This window comes from Apium graveolens, chromosome 9 (genome assembly GCF_009905375.1).
Source record: "Apium graveolens cultivar Ventura chromosome 9, ASM990537v1, whole genome shotgun sequence".
In the NCBI taxonomy this organism is placed as follows: Eukaryota; Viridiplantae; Streptophyta; class Magnoliopsida; order Apiales; family Apiaceae; genus Apium; species Apium graveolens.
In genome coordinates this window covers 279,481,509-279,498,491 of record NC_133655.1, presented here as the reverse complement: position 1 = coordinate 279,498,491, position 16,983 = coordinate 279,481,509, and the positions used below count along the sequence as shown (strand labels likewise).

Here is a 16,983-nt window from a genome sequence, read left to right as displayed (position 1 = left end):
AACTCAATTCAGTTTGGGGGTTCTCCTACAGAAGACCCCAACATGCACATCAGGGATTTCATCGAGATCTGTGACAGTTTCAAGTTTAATGGTGTGACTGAAGATGCCATCAAGTTGCGACTCTTCCCATTCTCTCTGAGAGATAAAGCAAAGTGCTGGTTACATTCTCTACCACCAGGGTCTATCACCATATGGGAGGATATTGCTCAAAAGTTTTTCACTAAATTCTTCCCTATGGCGAAGACTGCTGCAATCAGGAATGCTCTTACTCAGTTTTCTCAGAAAACTGGAGAATCTATATGTGAGGCTTGGGATCGATATAAGGAGATGGTAAGGAAATGCCCACACCATGGAATGCCTGATTGGATGATTATAAACTATTTCTACAATGGATTGGGTGCTACTTCTAGACCCATGCTCGATGCAGCATCAAGAGGAGCCTTGTGGGCCAAGAGCTACAATGAAGCTTATGAATTGATTAAACTAATGGCTGCTAATGAATACTAGAATCCTTCTCAGAGGCTGACTCGGGGAAAAGTAGCAGGAATTCTGGAGTTGGATGCAGCAACTGCTATAGCTGCCCAACTTAAGGCTTTGACGATGAAGGTGGACACTTTGGCTAATTATGGAGTTAATCAAATCACTAGTGTCTGTGAGCTTTGTGCTGGTGCCCATGAGACTGATCAGTGTGCTATTTCTAGTGAATCAGCTCAGTTCGTGAGCAACTTTCAGCGATCGCAACAACCTGTTCCAGCCACCTATCATCCTAACAACCACAATCATCCTAATTTCAGGTGGAGCAATGCTCAGAAAGCGATTCAACAGCCTTATTAACAGCACCCAGCTAAGCAGTACAACCCCCCTGGTTTTCAGCAACCGCAATATGCACCAAGACAGCAACTTCAACTACAACAAGCTAATGAAAAATCTGAATTAGACGAGTTAAGCTCATGTGCAAGAGCCAAGCTGTTTCTATCAAGACCTTGGAAAATCAAATTGGTCAAATTGTCAATGCCTTACTAAATCGTCAACCGAGTACACTACCTAGTAACACTGAAGTACCAGGATAGAGGGAAACTAAGGAATAGGTGAAGGCAATCACCTTGAGGTCTGGGAAGGTTGTGAATCCCGAAAAAACTCAAGTTTTGAATGAAGAAGCTGGGGATGAAGAAGAAGTAGAGCAGCAGAAAGCAGAAGTGGAACCAAGTAAGACTACTGTTGAGCACACTACTCCTGAGGGTAATACAGGGGAGAAACATATCTATCCTCCACCGCCTTTTCCTAAGCGACTGCAGAAGAAAAAGCTGGATAAGCAATTTGAGAAGTTTCCGGAGGTGTTCAAGAAACTTCATATCAACATACCTTTCAATGAGGCTCTTGAGCAGATTCCTAGTTACGCAAAGTTTATGAAAGGTATTCTCTCTCGGAAAGTGAAGTTAGAAGATTTAGAGATTGTCACTCCCATGGAGGAATGCAGTGCTGCGCTGCAACAGAAGTTGCCTCCAAAGCTTAAAGATCTGGGAAGCTTCACTATTCCGTGTACTATTAGAAAAGTGTCTTTTGATAGATGCTTATGTGACTTGGGAGCTAGCATCAATCTGATGAATCTTTCAATCTTTAAGAAGTTGAACTTGCCTGATCCAAAACCGACTTATATGACTTTGCAGTTGGTCGATCGTTCTATTACATATCCTCAAGGTATTGTGGAGGATGTCTTGGTCAAGGTTGATAAACTCATCTTTCCTGCTGATTTTGTAATTCTTGATTTCGAGGAGGATAAGAAGATTCCCATAATCTTGGGAAGACTTTTCCTGGCAACTGGCCGTACCTTGATAGATGTGCAAAAGGGTGAGCTTACAATGTGAGTGCTAGATCAGGATGTAACTTTCAATATGTTCAATGCTATGAAATTTCCTATGGAAAATGAGGAGTGCTTAAAAGTGGAGTTGGTTGATTCTGTGGTTACTTCAGAACTTGATCAATTGTTAAGGTCTGATGCCTTAAAGAAGGCCTTGTTGGGGAATTCAGATACTGAAGATGAAGAAGGTGAAGACAATTACAATATCTGAATTGAGGAGTTGAACAAAGCTCCTAAATGCCTCAAGCCATCTATTAAGGAAGCTCCCACTCTTGAGCTTAAGCATTTACCTGAACATTTGAGGTATGTGTTACATCTACTTTGCCTGTTATTATTGCATCTGACCTTTCAGGTAGCGATGAGGAGAAGCTTTTGAGAATTCTTAGAGAGTTCAAATCGGCAATTGGATGGACTATAGCAGATATTAAGGGAATCAGCCCTTCTTATTGCATGCATAAAATTCTGCTAGAAGAAGGTAGCAAGCCTACGATTGAGCAGCAAAGAAGACTTAATCCGATCATGAAGGAAGTAGTGAAGAAGGAAATTCTTAAGTGGCTGGATGCAGGGATTATTTATCCCAATTATGACAGTTCTTGGGTGAGTCCAGTTCATTGTGTACCGAAGAAAGGAGGTATCATAGTTGTTGCTAATAAGAAGAATGAGCTCATTCCTACTCGAACAGTCACGAGATGGAGAGTTTGTATGGACTACAGGAAGCTGAACAAGGCCATTAGGAAGGATCACTTCCCTCTGCCTTTCATTGACCAGATGCTCGACAGGTTGGCTGGCCACGAATACTACTGTCTTCAGGATGGCTATTCGGGTTATAATCAGATTTGTATCACCCCAGAAGATCAAGAGAAGACTACCTTCACTTGTCCATTTGGTACTTTCTCCTTCAGACGAGTTTCTTTTGGTCTGTGTGGTGCATCAGCCATATTTCAGAGATGTATGATGGCTATCTTTTCTGATATGATTGGCCAGGAGGTGGAGGTGTTCATGGATGACTTCTCTGTATTTGGCGATTCTTTTGATGAATGCTTGCAGAATCTTGGTAATGTTCTCAAGAGGTGTGTTGAGACCAATCTGGTTCTCAATTGGGAAAAATGTCACTTTATGGTGCGATAGGGCATTATACTTGGGCATAAGGTTTCTAGTAAAGGTCTTGAGGTGGACAAAGCCAAGGTGGGGTTATTAAAAATCTTCCTCCACTTATTTCTGTTAAGGATATTCGCAGTTTTCGTGGTCATGCGGGTTTCTATAGGCATTTCATCAAGGACTTCTCTAAGATTTCGAAGCCATTGTGCAGTTTGCTAGAGAAAGATGTCCTTTTCAAGTTTGATGATGAGTTCCTTGCCATTTTTGAGATATTGAAAAAGAGTTTAATCACGGCACCTATCATAATTGCACCTGACTGGAATGAACCTTTTGAGATGATGTGCGATGCAAGTGACTATGCAGTTGAAGCAGTTCTTGGGCAGAGAAAGAAGAACATATTTCATGTGGTCTATTATGCTAGTAAGACCTTGAATGGTGCTCAACTAAATTATACTACTATGGAGAAAGAACTTTTGGCTATTGTCTATGATTTTGAGAAATTTTGATCTTATCTACTTGGGACTAAAGTGACAGTTTTCACTGATCACGCTGTAATTCATTATCTCGTCTCGAAGAAGGATTCAAAGCCGAGATTGATTATATGGGTTCTTTTGCTTCAAGAATTTGAATTAGAGATCAAGGACAAAAAAAGGACTGAAAATCAAGTTGCTGATCATCTCTCACATTTAGAGAACCCTAATGCTATTTCACTGGACAAGACATTGATAAATGAGTCTTTTCCCGATGAAGCTGTTTGGAGTGCAAGAGGAAGAATCGTGGTTTGCAGACATTGTGAACTACCTTGTGAGCAATGTCATGCCTCCCGACTTATCATATACTCAAAGGAAGAAGTTTCTACATGAAGTGAAGTGGTATATGTGGGATGAGCCATTTTTTTTCGACAAGGAGCTGACCAAATCATCAGGAGATGTATTCCACACAGAAAAACGGGGGATATCTTGCGAGATAGCCACTCAACGGCTTATGGAGGACACTATGGTTGAGAAAAGACAACAGCTCGTATTTTTCAAGCAGGTTTCTTTTGGCCGACCTTGTTTAAAGATGCTCATCGGTTTGTTTTGAAATGTGATCGATGTCAACGTGTGGGTAATATATCTAAGAGAGATGAGATGCCTCTTAATGTGCTTCTCGAGGTTGAAGTCTTCGATGTTTGGGGAATTGATTTCATGGGGCTATTTGTCTCATCTTGTAACAATCAGTATATCTTGTTGGCGGTTGATTATGTGTCAAAATGGGTTGAAGTTAAGGCGTTGCCAATGAACGATGCGAAAGTAGTGCTTAATTTTCTTCACAAGCAGATATTCACAAGGTTTGGAACTCCAAGAGTCATAATCAGTGATGAGGGGTCACATTTTTGTAATCGCAAGTTCACTGCTAAGATGCAAAGGTATAATGTGAATCATCGTATTGCTACGGCGTATCATCCTCAGATAAATGGTCAAGCTGAGGTATCTAATAGAGAGATCAAGCGTATTTTGGAGAAAGTTGTGTGTCCATCGAGGAAAGATTGGTCTTTGAAGCTTGATGAAGTTGTTTGGGCGTATAGAACAGCATACAAGACTTTGTTGGGAATGTCGCCATTCCAATTGGTTTATGGTAAGGGGTGTCATTTGTCGGTGGAGCTTGAGCATAAGGCATATTAGGCTTTGAAGAAGTTGAATCTTGACTTGGATGCAGCTGGAAAGAAGAGGATGCTTCAATTGAATGAACTCGACGATTTTTGACTTTAAGCTTATGAGAACAACAAAATGTATAAGGAGAAAGTCAAGAGGTGGCACGATAGGGGTCTAGTGCTCAAATCATTTATGTCGGGGCAATAAGTTCTTTTGTTTAAGTCTCATCTCCATCTTTTTCCAGGAAAGTTGAAGTCAAGGTGGTCAGGGCCCTTCATAATCAAAACTGTGTTTTCACATGGAGCGGTGGAAATGTTTTAGAGTGATCCGGGCCAAGCATTCAAAGTCAATGGTCAGAGGTTGAAGCATTACTATGGTGACACGGCAAACCATGAGGTGGTTAGTGCCGTTTTGTTGTCCGCTTGATCCTAAGATTCTACGTCGAGCTAACGACGTAAAACAAGCGCTTCTTGGGAGGCAACCCAAGTTTGTTGTACATTAGTAGGTAGAGGAAGCAAGAAGAAAAGAGAAAACACAAAAAAATTAGAAAAAGAAAAAAAATCAGGGCCAACATCAGAAGCCAAGCGCGGCTGCGCTGATCTAGTGCGTGGTCGCGCTATTTTTCCGGAAGGTAAGTACGCCCGCCCTGATCTAGCGCGCGGTCGTGCCGATTTGACAGAAGGTGAGGGCGCCAGCACTGGTCTAGCGCACGCCCGCGCCGGGGTCCCGACTCAGAAAAATAAAAACAGCAGTTTATGAAGAGAAATTCGGGATTTTTACTATAAAATCAATTTCTAACCGAATTTTACTCTTCCACATCCTAAATTTCCCTCTCCAAATCAAACCCATTATTCCCACGATTGCCATAATCAATTCTCACTTCTCTTCCATATCTAATTATCTTCTCACCACCTATATATACACACACTTATACACAAACTTCTCCGCCACATCACAAATTCTCAAACACAAATATCTCTCAAACACTTAGCTTTAATTCTCTCTTATTCAATCCCAATGGCACCTAAGAGACAAAGAACGCAAGTAAGCAGTAGCACCACCGATTCTTCATCTGCGGGTGGTGTGAGGCCGAGGTTTTCGACTCCAGAAGCTGAAGAGGAGTACACGAGGCTTCTCTCGAAGCCTATAGCAAAGGAGCGAGGTTTTCTGCCATCAGGGAAGGATGGTAAGTTTTTGAAGATGATTCTGGAGATGGGCTGGGTTCCTTTTTGCGAGGCTTCTGCTGTTATGCCCATGAATGTTGTGCGAGACTTCTATGCTAATACAAAGGCGGAGAAGAATGGCTTCACGGTGGTTAGGGGATGATTGTGGAGTATAGTGCTGATGCGATTAGGAGGGTGATTGAGCAGCCGGCGAGGAAGCCCGGTCAGGACACTTGGAATGATAAGACTCCGGAGGACTTCAACTTGGATCTGATCGTTGCTACTCTGTGTGTCTAAGACTCACTGAAAGTTCAAGAGGGGCATAACTGATTACTCCATGTTCCCTGCGTCATGCATGAACAGGTTTGCACGGGCTTGGAACTCGTTTATTTGTGCTAATATCATGTCATCATCACATGTGTATGAGATTACTGTAGAGCGTGCTCATCTGTTGTGGGGTATTCTTCAGGGCGATTATATTGATTTGGGGATGGTTATATATCAGGGGATTTTGAGATTCTTGAGAGGAGGTACTACGGGTTCTATACCTTATGTGTCTGTTGTGACGAAGCTATGCATGGCAGTTGGTGTTCGTTGGCCCGCATATGAGCGGCTGCAGCTTCCCAGTGCTCCCATCGACAGTTCTACACTGTTGAGTATACAGGAGTGGTATGGAGGGAAGCCCGATCTTAAGGGGCTTGGTTATCATATGATCATCTGCCAGGTGGTAGACCGGCAGATCAGACTTTTGCGGGAGGTTCTTCGCAGGCCCGTCGAGCAGCTTGGAGAGCTCAGTTAGGAAAGGAGGCTGGTCCGTCGCAGCAGCAGCAGGAGCAGGAGGAAGCAGGAGCAGAGGTAGGAGCTGGTTTGAGTACGACGCAGTATAGGCGTCTAGCGAGGAGGATGGATATTATGCATGATATTCATAGCAGATTTGTACGTGATCTCACCCAGGCACTTGGGACTGCATTCAGAGCCACCGGTGTTGACATCTAGTGGCCAGTATTTGGTGAGGATTCCATGTATCCACCTCCAGACACGCCTGACACTCCACTCGTTGAAGGTGATGATCCTGATTCGGAGTAGGTATGCCTGATTCCTTGCTATTACCTTCACTGAGGACAGTGAATATTTTAAGTTTGGAGGTAGTAGTTGAAGGAATATGTTTTATGTGAGTCATATACTGTTTGCATATTCATGAAAGTTTAGTGCATATAGTTGCATATTTTGCCATGTAGTAGTTTTTTTGTTTTTTTTTTATAATTGTTATGATAGTTTGTTCATGTAGTTTCATGCATTTGCATAATAATATGATCCCTTAGATGATTTTTCTGATTGATTTATGATTTTGATGCTAGTGTAGTGATGTCGTATTTAGTGATATTAAGTCTTATCGAGTTGATTTGCATGCTAGAGGAAATTATATTTCACTAAGTCTTATAGGTTTCTAAAGTGCTAGATCATGATCATGGTTTATTTGTTTATCGAGGTTTAATCGCTTGTTTATATTTAGAATTTAGGATATTCTCTTAATAATAAATTAACATGAATATTAAAAAATTGGAGAAAATTGGATTTCATTGATAGTTGTGTGGCTAGGTGTCAAATGGCTAGTAGTCGGCTCATATTTATATGAGTAGTCTAGGATTGAGCGAGATGGAGCGAAACGCACTCGTTCAGAAATTTGTGAAAAGAAAAAAAAGGAAAAAAAATATATTTAAGTGTTATGTATAATTGATCATGAGTGGGCTCTTTAGTATTCGAGTTATTAAGTTCTTAGGGGACTTTGTGCCTAGTGACCTAAGGCTTTTATAGTCTGGGATCCGCTAACCTAACACTCACTACATGGGTACTAATGTATAAGTCTTTTGTGGACCTCACTCATTGCACGGTCAAATAAGCATATTTGTTTTATTTTGTTGTGAATAAAAGTGTGAATCCATGAAAACTTCGATATAAGAATTGAAGTGTTATAAGTTATATTAAGTCTAGCTTTTATTCTATTTATAACCTTGTGATTGCTTTGATGAGTAATGAGTCATGATTATTGATCTATTTACGTAGTATGTCTGTAAGCAGTTGCACACACGCAGGTCTCTGGTTTGTAGGTTGATTTGTGAGGTTTGATTGATCTTTATGTGAATAACTACATTTGTTGATATGTTGCTTGTTGATTGGGTTAGTTATTATATGGGGATCGTTGCATTCATTTAGTTACATTCATGTATTTTTATTTCTTGTTCTTTGAGTCTGTTTATGCTTGATGACAAGCATCGATTCAAGTTTGGGGGTATGTTGAGTGGCATTTATGATAGTTTATTACACTCCGTAAAGCTTTGAATTGGTGCATTTGTACTCAAGTTGTTGGTGTTTTAATGTGTTTTCTAGTATTTTTGCATTTTCAGGCATTATCTAGGTAATCAGGTGAATTAGCATTGTTTGGTGCTAATTTGGTGTTAAGGTGGTATTGGAATAAAAACTCTTGGAAAACCGGCTCAAATCAGCAAGAAAAAGAAGAAGTCAAAATTTTTTTAAGTCAAAATTTTATACAGGAGGTCAGCGCGCCCGCGCTGTGATAGCGCGCGCCCGCGCCCAAAGTCCAGAAACTCAGCGCGCCCACGCTGGTCAAGCGCGCGGCCGCGCCAGGTCGAGAGCAGAAAATCCTGATTTTATTGGGCTTTTGATCCAGAAGACTTCTACTCTGCATGGGGCTGCTATATATACATAAATAAGTTTGTTTTCGAAACGAGATATACCAGAGCACAAGGAGAAGGCGTAAGAAGACCATTTTAGCACAATTAAACCAAGGCGAAGAAGACCTAGTTTTAACTTGTGATTCTTTGTTTAAGTTGTAGCGTTGGATGCTAGTTTTCTTATTCGTGAACCTATACTCTTGTTTTGTACTTTGTTTATTATTCGTTTATAAAGACTACGTTTATTATACCATGCTTTCATTGGAACCCACGTTGATGATGAGTCTGATTATGGGTTAATCGTTATCGTGGGGTTTTAACGGATTTATTAATAGATTTCTTTAGTTGATTTGTTCGATACCTTAGTGTGTGGTGATTGTATGATAACCTAGTTTTGGTTGTGCATATTCGTCTTATGAGCGTCGCAAACTTATAAGATAGTGTGTTAATTCTTAATGTAGCGAAAGTGAATTTAAGAGTTTAGAACTTGTCATGCTAGCATAGGTTCATATGTTATTGTTATGCATGATTCGTGGATAGTTTTAACCATCTTACTTGCCCTATGTAATCATGATAGATAACTTGCGCATTAAACCGTTATGTTGTCAAATTCTATAGACATATAGGATCTCAATATAATTGGCGTCTATTCAGCTTCTATCTCTTCTGTGGATGTCTGGTAGTATGGTATTCGTGCAATGAAAGTTGGCGTTTATCAGTTTCGTGTTATCTGTTTAGTGTCATCACCATTACATGCTAAGGTTAAGAGCGAAAAGGCTATTGAATGAAGTATTTAATGAAGTTAGAATCCCATACTTGTTATATATATTAATTCAACCATTCTTATTCTCTTAGTATAATTGTTAGTTTAATTCTTAGTTATAAACCATCTCAATCTCTTAATCATCTTAACATTGGATAATAGCCATATCATTGTTGCATAAGTGCATAAATTACATAGTTAATCTAAACCAGTCTCTGTGGGAATGAATCTGATTTATATCTTATACTACTTGCGAACGCGAATACTTGCGTGAATTTTAGCGTGTGTTTAGCGACCGACGGCTTTTGACTAATATGTCATCGACATTGACCTTCATGGTTTTCCAATTAGATGGGTGAATATCTTATTCTCCAATCTTTGATAGGTGGCTTCTATATTCTTTAGTCCAAAAGCCATAAAATATAATAAAAGACACCAAAGTCAGTTATGAAATATGTTAAGAATATGTTATGAACTTGATGATAAGTTAAACAAAACACTTAGTAGATATCATTTATAGTGAATTTATAGCTTTCAACGGATGATCACTTCAACATCCGTTGAAAGAGTAGCTTATGCAATAATAAGTTAAGTAACACATTCCTGCATATTATAATGCCTTAGTGAACTAGATGTTATAGAATATTTAAGTCATGTTGGCTACTGGATTGATATGCAAGATAGGTTGGTTAATTATAAATATTATATGCCTTGTAATCTTGTATAAATGAAATGGAGTTAACTGGCATGAAGACAGTCTCAACGGATGTCTTACTAGGCCAACGGATGATCAACCATAGTCTCAACGGATGATCAACCAAAGTTTCAATGGATGATCAACCATAGTCTCAACGGATGATCCAATGAAGTTTTCAATGGATGATCAAATTCAAAAGAGCAGTTGATACTGACTTGACAGTCACATGCGTTAAGTGTATGCAAATGGAATGTGACAGCCTAATTACGGGTTTTAGAGAACAAAAAAGCATTTTCATTTACATGATAAATTGAAGATATTCAAAGATGTTGGATTGAGAAATGAAGAAGCATGAGATTAGACTAGAAATATTTTGTCTTATTTGTTTGTCTCCTTATCATGTAACTTGGTGATATATAAATCAAGTGTAGCAAGTAGAATATTATCTAAGTTAGTAAGAAATTACCAGAGAAATAGAAAAAGCAATATCTGAAAAGAATTTCTCTGTTCTTGTGAGTTCAACTTGTAAGTAGCTGTGTACAACATTGTAACACAGAGTTCTCTAATTAATATATATCTCTGGTGGAAAAGTTCAATCCACCGGAACGTTTTTAAGTACTTGTATTTAATTACTTTGTGTTTTGATTTTTTTACTACTTTCATTCTGCACCATTGCTAAATCAAACACAATTATATATTTATAGTAGAACTATTCTTAAAATCAAAAAGAAGCTAGAATTATATTCAACCCCCCCTTCTGTAATTATTTGTTAGATTATTTGGGAATAACAAAAGATACCTTGCGGTTTTTGTCCTTGTGCATTTTAATCGGATTATAGCCGCTTAAGTCATCCATGAATATTAGCATCTCGTGTCCAGCTGTGGCATCGATCAGGGTATCAATCCTTGGTAGGGGTAGCACTTCTTTTGGACATGCATTGTTCAAGTCAATGAAGTCCATGCATATCTTCCACTTCCCATTGGATTTATTGACCATCACAGGGTTCGCCAACTATTCAGGGAATTGTACTTTATCAATAAATCCATCTATTAGATGCTTCTCAACCTCATGTTTAACGGCTTCCAATCTATTAGGGGCATATGTTCTTTTCTTCTGTTTGAAAGCGTTTTGAGTCATATTGACGTTCAACTTATGACTTATAAGGTTGGGTTCAATACCAGGCATGTCAGCTAATGTCGAAGCAAACACATCACCGTTCTCTTGCAAGAACTTGGTCAGTCAGCCTTTTAGGGGATTTTCCAAAGATGCTCCAATGTATATGACCTTATCCGAGTCAACTGGTCTAGGGGAATTGGGATCAAGTCCTCAGCGGGCTTCCCCCGACGCTCTTCGTTCTCACATACTTCCATATCTTATATGAGGAGGACCTGCTCCCGGTTCCATTAGGCCTAAGTGCTGTAACAAAACAATTTCAGGTCATTTTTTGATCTGCTCTTTATTTTCCAACACCTTTTCCGGTGGGGAAATTGAGTACCATGAGGTAGGTAGAGGCTGCCTTGGTAACGTGAAAGTTCAGCATCTCTATGGCCTCTATTGGATCTTTCTCAATAGTCATGGGAAGTTTAATCGCTCCTTCTACTTAGCACTCCACTCCATTAAACCCATAGATGGATGCGTCCAAAGGGGTCAGTTGGGAGTCATTATCTTTAGAGAACTTAAGACCGTCAAGGTCGGGATCCCTAAAGCCAAGTGTCATCTCAGTCTTAACACGCTTAGGTGCATCTTTGATTATACTCATCACCTCTCTAGCGTAGTTCTTTCGAGAGTTCTTTGTTGTTAGAGCGGACGTTGGCCATTCTGAGATCATATTAATTACTGGCCCTCTGGGATATGGGTTACGATCTTGGTCGTTACATCTTCGATCATCGTTTCTTCGATCACAATCTCTTTTCTGGTCTCTTTCACCTTCACCCTTGGTGAATCGTCCACACTTTCCTCTTTGGATTAAATACTCAATTTCGTCCTTGAGTTCTCTGCAATCGTCGATATCATGACCAACATCTCTGTGGAAACTATAATGTTGGCCCTTTTATCTTTTCTCGGGGTCTCCCCCTAGTGGCTTCAACCATCTAAACTCCTTATCCTTCTTGATTTCTAACAGGATTGGCTCCTTGGAGTGTTTAACCTTGCGTACTCAGTGAATCTTTGCCCTTGATTCTTCTTGGAAGTGGAATCAAAGTCAGTGCCAGTTCAAGGATATTTGTCCTTGGCATTGTACTCTTGTTCTATTTTTCACTTCATGTTTCATGTGGGCTTACTGCTTATAACTGTCTTATTCATGCTTTCCTCCACCTTGATATACTTTCCAGCTCTCTCATGTAGTTGTAGCATGTTTTCAGGTGCACACCTGGCCAATGACATCTTAAAGAGCTCATTCTTAGTTCCTTATTGCAGGATTATCATAGCTACTTCATCACCTATTCGGGACCTTCAAGGCCTTTTTCTTGAATCGGTTCAGATTTTCTCTCAATGATTCCTTTGTCCATTGTTCGAGATTTAAAAGAGAAGCGGAACTCTTCTCGTGCACTCTCCCACTAATGAATTTATTGATAAAAGCTTGATTGAGACCTTTGAAGGATCCAATCAAGTTGGGGGTAAACGATTAGACTACCTTGGGGAAGGCCTGATACTTAATAGCGTCGTTCACGGGCTGCATCAATCGGGCATTGGAGAACATCTTGATATGATTTGCGGGGTCGCCTATGCCATCATATGCCTTGATGGTTGACATCTTGAACTTCCTTGAGATGCGGGCGTTCATGATATCCTCAATAAATTGGGGTTTTGGATCATTGGGATCTTCTAGGGATATCAAGTCAATTGGATCAGCCCTTGGGGTTGTGTTCCTTTGTCTTAGTGTTGGACCTTCCAGGTCTATGACAGGAGAAAAATCCCTTGGTCTCGTTGTTTGTTGGGGTCTTGGCATCTGGTGCATCTCCATTTTATGCTTCAACCTTTGTATCTCGGCTTTATGAGCCTTGATCCTCTATTGTATATCTCGGGGAATCGTCCCTTGCATGCTACAGGGCTATTGATAGCTCCTTGGTTAAGCCTCATTGCTAGCACGCCTCCTCCTTGGGGAACGCTTTTCCTCTAATTAACCATAATCTCTATCAGAGTAAGGTGCATAGAAGTCTTGATCTTCGGGTATAGGGGCCATGCCACGAATATATTGGGGCGTCCACCCTTGTTCTTTTTCTTGGCATGAGAGCCCACTTCCTCCAACCTCAGGGTACACTAGCATCTCACATGGAGTATTGGTGGTTGTCAGGATCACAATATTAGAAAACTCATGCCCAGTGGGTCGAGAATTCAGCATTGGTTGCAGCGGTTGGAATTGGGGATTCATCCCTACGAGGGGATCTAGTAATGGGGGATTCGTCCTTATCAGTTATTCATTCTGTATAATATGGATTTCTCTCCTTCCACGTGCGGAGGTTTAAGACCTCAAATATAGATATATTCACCTCCTTATAGTGGAGAAATCACATCTTACTCACAGGATCTTGTCCCTCAAATTCTTGTTCTTAGAGAGTTCGACGCTTGAACAGAGGTATATGTAGGCTACTTTCCAAAAATGGTGGTTGAGACATTCAGTTCTTTATTAGGAGAATTGATAAGTTGAGTCATGGCTATTGGATTTTAATCGTTTTATTATCCCAAAGCTTGTGGGAGTTTCTGGATTTGTGCTTCATGAGCGCAGATCCTCCCCTTTGGTTTGGGCATCTCTTCACATCTTCAGAGCTAAAAATGCCTTTTGGCAACGGGGTTCTTTACTCGATCATAGCCTTCTATTGATGGCCTCCTTCGTGAGGTGATCTCTTCAGCAGTTTAACAATCACTATTCTGGATATATAGGCCTCCCATAAAGCAGGTTAGTGGTGGCTGGAATCACAATCGTAAACATCTGAAATCAATGTGTGCGGGTGTTTATGAGAGCATACACCATCTACAACTGAGATTTCTCTCCTTGAATTTCATTAAGTGGGGGATTCATCCCTTGAGTTGATGGTTGTGCCGCAAGGACCTCTTTCCTGAAAGTTCACCCCATTGAGTGTTGAGGGTGGAATACAGTGAATCTTGAGTGTTCCGTATCTTTTCCATGGTTGTTGTCTTCTTCCCACAGACGGCGCCAAATGCATAGATAAAAAACTAAGTTATATTTATTAGGCGTATTTAATTCTAGGGTTCGTGAGCTCAAGGCCTTTAATGGCTGCGCTTGTGTTTCGTGGCTAAAAACTGCCCTCACAAGATACCTACGTATCTCTGTATATTTAGAGAATCAAACCAAAACGTAATTCTGAATGAAGGGGTGAGACCCCTTGGACTAGGGTTAGGAGACTTAGTGAGCAAGTCTCTGTCTTTGAATGGACATTGGAGTCCTAAAATGTAGGAAGCATATTCCTTATTGGTTTAGGTGCTTTGGAGGCTACTCTTCACAAAATTGTATCCTTTATTGGACACATTTAATGAGCTGTTAATTACCCTATTTATTAATTACGAAATTAATAAACAATTGTAGCTTCGAACCTCATTAATTGGGCTTTGTTATTGAACTATATTAGGTCTAATCAATTCAACATTTATTATGTGTGTAGGCTAGTTTCAGGCCCATATGAAGTAATTTGATATGTTGCATACTTGAGACTTGGCAGGAAAAAAAATGAATTTTGTGGGTATATTCACTATAAACTCTCACGAGACAACACTCGTCCTACTAGGGCTACTTAGGGATTTAGCGGTTTGTTGCATATGCTCAATGCAATCGTGTCATCTACAAAAACGGTGTTAGTTAGTCATGACTTAGTTTTATTTTGTTCATTTGCTCGAGGACGTGCAAATACTTAGTGTGGGGATGTTTGATATAATATATTTTTATATATTTTTTAGATGATTTTATCCCATATTAATTATATTTTGCATTAATTTGGATATCTATTTAATATATTTTAATTTATTTATTGTAGGAAATAAAAAATCCTTGATTTGGAAGAATTTGGAGTGAAAAGACCTATTTTGGAGTGAAAATAGAAGAAAATTTGTATTATTTGGCTATACGGACTGTAAATACTGTTTGGGCCGTATCTAGAGATCCATAAATCCGTTTTTGATGATCTTACAGTCCACACGAAGTTTGCGAGATTTTTCATAATTTAGAGATGGGCCCAAAAGCAAAGTCCGACTGAAAGAGCCCAGAATCTGGGGAGAAAAAACAGCTGCGAATTTTACATTAAATTTCTACTTACGCACTTATGTAATTCTTTTTACATTATTATTAGAACATAAAAATATTTTTAATATAGAAATACGATCAGATTTTATTATTAGAAAATAGTTTTAGTTATTATTATTATTTTTTATCGTTAGTTAGGGTAATAGAGACATACTTAAGTACTTATATACAAGGAGCTAGGGTTTTATTCTTTATCTCTTCCATTGTATGTACTTGGATTTATCTTGGATTTATTGTTCTTATTTTATATAAAGTTTAAGGTATTTTTATCTCTTTTTAGTTATTAGCATATATTTTCTATGGCTTTCATCATTATTCTTTTTGCTTTTATTGTTAATATGAGTGAGTAGATTCATCCTAGTGCTTAACGAAAGCAGTGTTTGCATCATGAATATGCATTGATTTATTAGTAGATTAATGGGTAAATAGTATCTTGAATTGATATGTTTTATTGTTTAGTCTGCGTAATTGATCAATATCGTGGATTAATTAAATGTAAATAGTAGTAATAAATCGAAAAAATTTACTCACTAGAGGCACACATACGATTAAGAAAATTGAGGATGTGTGCGAGAGCATCATTGGATTTCTGAAAGTATATTACTTCTTGAAAGATAAACTTTTACTTTAACTACTAGACCCAGTAAATTGTTGTATTTCTGTGAATGTTTTGGTGTAAACATGGTGTAACTGCATTGCCCTAGACTTTAGTTAACTGATTTTAAACACATCTTATTTGCACTATTTAGTTAGTTAAAACTACTCAGCAGTCGTTCTTTCTCTAGAAACAATTTATAATAGTTAGATTAAAATCCTCGAAACAGTCTCCTTGTGAATACGACCCATACTTTCCTGTATCCTCTAACAACAAACACTGGGCACTTGCGATATTATAAAATTAACACATCAATAGCTTGTTCCCTTTTATGCGTACCCTGTTTCGTTTCAATATTTTGTTTCTATTAATGTATGTACATTGATAATACCTTTGTTTTATTGAAACTCATGCGTTGATAATACTTTTGTTTATCCCTTGATCACATTTGAACTTACGTTCCTTCATAATACCTTTACTTCTATACTTGAATCCCCAAAATGAAAATAAGAATGATTTTCGACTTGAAGAAGTCTGAATGATTTCAAAGGTTGGTAAATGCTTAAAAATGAAAAGTGTTTTAAATGCAAATGATTTTCCAATATTAATGTTTTCATTGAAATCCTAAAGATTTGAGGCGTAAATGGCCGTGTAACAACGATCCAACCAAGTATATGGATCTCGGAGATGGACCGGTAATTAAAAGGCCGATATAGTACCTCGGGTACCTTTATGACCGGAATGGAGGTCACTACAGGCTGATCAACCGTATTATATATAAATGATAAACATTCCAATCGAACTTTAAAATTTTACCGAAAAAAATTTCTTGTGTTTTAAGCCCTATTCATATAAAAAAAATATGATTTGATTTCAAAGGTAAATTTGGTTTTAGAATGTTTTAACGGAATATTGATCATAATAATTTTCCTGAACCAAGTTAGCCAATCTTTTCAAAGTTATGATCTTCAACCCTCAGTACCTTGAAACAATGATCCAGCCCGTTTGTGGGATATTATTGCAAAGTTATTAGTTAATCATTATAATAGTTTTTTTAACAATCATTATAATCGTTACTTGCCGAGCTTATAGTTCACCTTGCTATTGTTTATTTAACTTTGATGAGCAAAAAGAATGTGAGATTTAGGTGCATCGTCCTTAAGAGTGCATGTCTAGCTCAGGTAGATGACTTTGGATGAAAGAGTGATTATAGATACAATTAGTCAT

At 38.8% G+C, this 16,983-nt stretch overlaps 1 non-coding gene across 1 annotated transcript; it reads right to left on the bottom strand.

The window, feature by feature from the left end:
* Window positions 1–249: 249 nt before the first annotated feature.
* LOC141688119 (small nucleolar RNA R71) lies at window positions 250–356 on the bottom strand. Its single transcript, XR_012561582.1, has one exon. It is a non-coding gene; the product is annotated as a small nucleolar RNA R71 (small nucleolar RNA).
* Between the last annotated feature and the right edge of the window lie 16,627 nt (window positions 357–16,983).